Source organism: Myotis brandtii, unplaced genomic scaffold (assembly GCF_000412655.1).
Source record: "Myotis brandtii unplaced genomic scaffold, ASM41265v1 scaffold1040, whole genome shotgun sequence".
Taxonomy (NCBI): Eukaryota; Metazoa; Chordata; class Mammalia; order Chiroptera; family Vespertilionidae; genus Myotis; species Myotis brandtii.
Genome location: NW_005353498.1, coordinates 627,332 through 633,018, shown reverse-complemented (window position 1 = coordinate 633,018; position 5,687 = coordinate 627,332).

Below are 5,687 nucleotides of genomic sequence, written 5' to 3'. Positions count from 1 at the left end.
CCTCGCTGTGTAAGCTCTTAGCCTTGAAACCTACCTAAGTGCTAAGCAGCCCTGCCACCTGCTTTTGCCCGATTTCACAAGCAAGTTCAGAATGACTTTTACGTTTTGTAAAAGTTGGAAAAAGTCCAGAAGAGAAGACTGTTTCGTGACACGTGAAAACCCTGAAATTCATATTGCAATGTCTGTGGTTTTATTGGAACACATGCACGCTATCATCTCTGGCTGCTTTTGCGCTGCAGCAGTAGGATGAGTGGGTGAGACAGATCCTGAGGTTTGTAGAACCTGATATATTTACTAAAAAAATGTTGGTGGACCCCTGCTTTCGCGGGTTGCTGTAACACTGTGACACGGCAGCCTAACACAGGGCCCTAGGCGGTGAATTTTGCTAAGTGGCCCTTGCCATAGTTCCTCTCCTCCTACCTTCATTTCCCTAGTCCTAACTCCATCACTTCCCCACTGGGCCAGTTCAGGAGCCACTTAACCAGTTTTCCCAGTCCTGGTGCTATCAAGAACTGGGATAATTTTACAGCTGCTTCCAAACTTTCAAAGTCTTCCTATTGTGTGTGTGTGTGTGTGTGTGTGTGTGTGTGTGTGTGTGTTGAATTCTAAGCATTTGCACCCAGCATTGAAGGCCATCAGAACCTGGCCCTTACGAACCATTTCCTGAAGAATTTTTCATCCACACTCTATGTGTGCAGAACCTCCTGCTAATGCCTGCCTGCTTCCTGGCCCCATGCATTGGCACATACCATCTCCCTTGCCAGAAGCTTTGTTCTACCTCTTCATTACCCAGAGAACACCTATGCATCCTTCAAAACACCATCGAACTGACCCCTTCTCTGCTCTCCCATAGTCCCTTATAGACATCATCTTTTCATGCTTCATCATAAATTCCTGACACAGAGCCCCATCCGTGAGCATTTATCAAATGAATGAGCATACAATCAATGACCAAATGACATCTGTTTTTATACGTGAAGAGGTGTGGGAAAGCTGAGAATACATTGGTAATGAGTGTAGGTGTCAGGAATAGAAAAGTGAACAAAACTGACAAGGTTTTTGCCCTCCTCGAGCTTTTAATCTTTCAAGCATAGGAATCAAATAAACACACACACACACACACACACACACACACACGTAAAATTTCAACTATAACAGATACTTTAAAGAGAAGGTACAAATATAAGTTACTATATTCCAGTTACTGTGGCTGTGTAACAAGCCACCCCATTTCTTTTTTTAAAATATTTTTGTTGATTTCAGAGAGGAAAGGAGAGGAAGAGATAGAAGCATAAATGATGACAGGGACTCATTGATTGGCTGCCTCCTGCACGCCCCCTACTGGGGATCGAGCCCACAACTCGGGCATGTGCCTTGACTGGAATTGAACCTGGGACCCTTCAGTCCGCAGGCCAACGCTCTATGCACTGAGCCAAACCGGCTAGGGCAAGCCACCCCATTTCTTGAAGAGTTAGAGATGTAGAATTACAACATTTATCTTGTTCTCCAATAATTGCAATTTGGGCAGGTTTGGTGTCAGGTGGGTAGCTGGAAGGCTGGAGCTGGAATCCTCTGAAGGTTTACTCACTCACCTGTCTGTCAGTTGCTGCTAGCTGTTCGCTGGGGCTGCTGCAAGGAGCACCTGCATGTGGCCTCTCCATGCAGCCCGAGCTCCCCCACATGGCAGCTGGGTTCCCAGCACGGTCGTACTGAGGAGAGGAGCGACCGAGCCAGGTGGAAGCCGTAGACAATATCTCCTTTTCTGACCTAGTCTTTCAGGTCACATGGGATCATTTCCATTGCAGTCTCTCCATAGTGGCTATGACAGAGTCCCTCCCAAATTCAAGTTGAGGGCAAACAGATTCTAGAAGCTGGGGAGTGGCCAGGGTCTGGAACAGCATGGGGGACAGGAAATCTTGCCATTTGGGGAAAATATCCCCTGCCACCGCAGGGACTTAACCCAGGCTAGTAAGGGATGAAGAAGGCTTCTCAGAGGCAGTGGCATGCTAGCTTCTGAAGATGTAGGCATTCACCATGAAGGCAGAGGGAACAGCTGTGCAAAGCCCTGAGATGGGAAGAAATGCGGCACATTTGAACTAAAAAAAAAACAAACGATGGGAAGAAATGCGGCACATTTGAACTAAAAAAAAACACCAAAAAACAACAACAACAAAAAAAAAAACCCGATGTTTTGGGACTGCAGGATAAGTGTGGAGAGGCCAGAGGGGGCAGACCACTTATCCTGATGGGATGAGTTAAGAATTTTGGTTTTGGCATGTCACACTGGTAGAAATTGTGCATGGAACTTATGCAAAGAGGTGTTTGAGCAGCTTTGAATTTGGAAGCAAAGGACTCTGGCTGCTCTGCAGGGAAGTGATTGGAGGGGATTCGAGGGTGAATGCAAAGAGGCTGTTTCATCCTTTAGCCAGGGGTGGGGAACACCAGGCCTGAGGGCCCTATAAGGCCCGTGAAATCATTTGGTCTGGCCCAGCCAAGGCATTAGGGGTAAATTAATTAAATGTTTGACCAAATATAGCAGGCCGATTTTTAAGTTGATGATTTTGTATGGCCTGAGAATGATGTTAAAAATACCCAAATGCCCCTGGGCAGAAAAAAAGGTTCCCCACCCCTGCCTTAGGCAAAGGACGATGGTGGCTTAGACCAGGATGGGAGCAGTGAAGGTGGAGAGGAAGGTGTGGAAAGGAGTGCTATTTAGAAGGTAAAACACAGAGGATATGGTGCTGGGTGGAAGTCGGGCTGAGGGCGAAGGAAGCAGCCCATGGCTCCCAGCCCAGAAAGGAATTCCGCACGGTTTCAGCACATTCCTGTAGGAACAGCAGCTAAGGTGGACTGGGCCACCAGATGCCCCGATAGTCCTTTTCACACCAATGCCACCTGGCAATCTATTACCAAGTCACTGTCCTGGAGAACCAACGGCATGTATAAGCTTCTGACATGCTGACAGAGTCCTCACACAATACTCCCTGCCTCCAAGGATTGCGATCCTATTCAAATTTTAAGGATCTCTTTTCGTTTTCCATTCTTTTCATAGCTCACATATGGTCAGAGGAAGCGCTCACTTATTTGGAGAATAGGCAATCACAGGCCAATTCCACCTTAGGGGCGTGTGTGTGTGTGTGTGTGTGTGTGTGTGTGTGTGTGTTGGTGCATGCATACATCCTTCAGAACTCAGCTAGAATGCCACCTCCTCCAAGAAGCCTTCCTCAACCCCCACTAGATTAGGTTAAGTGCCTTGGGTAGCAGGAGGTATTTTCCCATAATGGTCACAGCAATATTTCCTGCCCCCCATGCTATTCCAGAACCTGTATGTGTATGTGTATGTGCATGTGTCAACATGTGGACAATGGTACACATACATCTTGTCATTCTTATTTTTAGAAAGCATAACAAGTTTCCAAACTAAATATATATATATATTTTTTACCATTTTCATCTACACAGATTAAGTTGAAAACCTTAGAGTTGACAGTTTAGATAGACCAGCTTTGGAACACAAATTTCCTTACATGTTGTAAAATTTAACATTAAGGTAAGATTCTTAAGTAGGTCTTTTCTTAGACAGTATTTTGGCGAGGTTAAGAAGACAAGATCAACCCTGGCTGGTTTGGCTCAGTGAATAGAGCGTCAGCCTGGGAACTAAAGGGTCTGGGTTCGATTCTGGTCAGAGGCACATGCCCAGGTTGCAGGCTCAATCCCCAGTGTGAGGTGTGCAGGAGGCAGCCGATCAATGATTCTCTCTTATCATTGATGTTTCTATCTCTCTCTCCCTCTCCCTTCCTCTCTGAAATCTATAAAAATATTTTTTAAAAAAAGACAAGATCAAAAGGTCCTGTTTTAATCTAAGTCTTCCCAGGTGGCAGACTTTATGACCCAAATCTCTAAAGTCCAGAATCACGTGTTGTGGCAGAATTCCAATTTGGACACCGGGATTCTCGGCCCTGCTGTGCGCACCCTGGTACCTGCCAAATCCCCCGTCCTGGAGGGTGAGTGGGACCTGGGAGGACAATGCATGCCACTCCTGAAATTAGGCTATGCCACCATGGCAAAGGCGAAGGGATTTTGCAGGTGTATTTACAGTCTCAAATGAGTTGATGGGGAGTTAGTTTATCAGAAGGGAGATTATGTTGGGTGGGCCTGACCTAATCAGGGGCACCCTTTAAAAGACAGTCTAGAGGCAGAGTCTTAAAGCAGCAAGCCGGTGTGTCCCTGCTGGCCTTGAAGGAGAAACCAGCCTGTGAACTGCCTAGGGAGAGGGACAGCCTCTGGGAGCTGAGGTCCCCAGGCCTAGAGCTACGAGGAACTCAATGCTGCCAACAAACTGAACGAGTGTAGAAGAGGGCTCTGGGCTTCTCCATGAGCTCCCACAGAGAACCCAACCATAGTGCACCCAGACTCCTGACCCACAGAAACTGTGAGATAATAAATGGCTGTTATTTTCAGCTGCCAGATTTATGGTAACTTGTTATCCTATATAATAAAAGGCTAATATGCAAATTGTCCCCATGGGTGGGAGTTTGACCGACCGGGAGTTAGACATGCACTGACCACCAGGGGGCAGCGCGGAATATGGTGGGCGTCAGCGACATGGCGCTGGCAGCGGGCAGCAGTGGAGGTGCCGCTGGCCCCAATGGACCCTGATGAGAGTGGGAATACAGTGGGATGGTGCAGCCGGCACCAGGCCAAGGCAGGTGTGAAGGGAGGACCCAGCCGGCGGTGGCAGCAGGCAGCCGGGAGAAGGGAGGCTCCAGCCGGCAGCCGGCAGCCGCTAGGAACCCTACCCATGCACGAATTTCGTGCACTGGGCCTCTAGTACAGCAATAAGTAACTAATACTCTGATAAAGTAATCTTGTCAAAAATGTTTATCGTGTGATAATGATGTGTCATTGTAGGTTCATCAATCTTATCACTCTGGTGGGGGATGCTGATCATGAGGGGAATTATCCATGTATTGGGGCAGGTGCATATGGGAAACCTCTCTGTACCTTACAATCAATTTTGCTATGAACCTAAAACTACTCTAAAAGAAAAAGTCTATTTTAAAAATATTTACCCTGAATCTAATCAAGTCTAAGACCAGGCTTGGTCTTTGCACACTTTCCTGTAAAGGGCCAGATGGCAAATATTTTTGGCTTTGGGTCATACATTTTCTGTCACTGTAGCATGAAAGTCGCCACAGGCACTATGTAAATGATGCACATGGCCATGTTCCAATAAAACTTTATTCACAAAAACAGGCGGCAGGCTCACAGGCTGTGGTTTGCTGACTCCAGCTCTAGAATATAAGAGACAAAACAACTAAATACAATGCATGAGCTAATCTTGATTGGGTCCCAGTTGGAAAGGAACAGCTATAACATATGTTTTAGGGCTTATTAGGAAAATTAGGGATGCCTATTCAAAGATGTTAAATAATGATTATTAGTTTTTAAAGGTGTGTGTGTGGTTATGTAGGAGAATGACCTTATTCCTAAGAGATTTGTCCTGAAGTATTTACAGGTAATGTGTCTTGATGTCACTAGGGCTGGAATTAGGGTGAGGCAAGTGAGGCAAATTTGTGCAAGTGTGGGGTCAAATTCCATTTTTATTTAAAATGCTGATTGCCCTGACTGGTTTGGCTCAGTGGATAGAGCGTCGGCCTGCAGACTGAAAAGTCCCAGGTTCGATT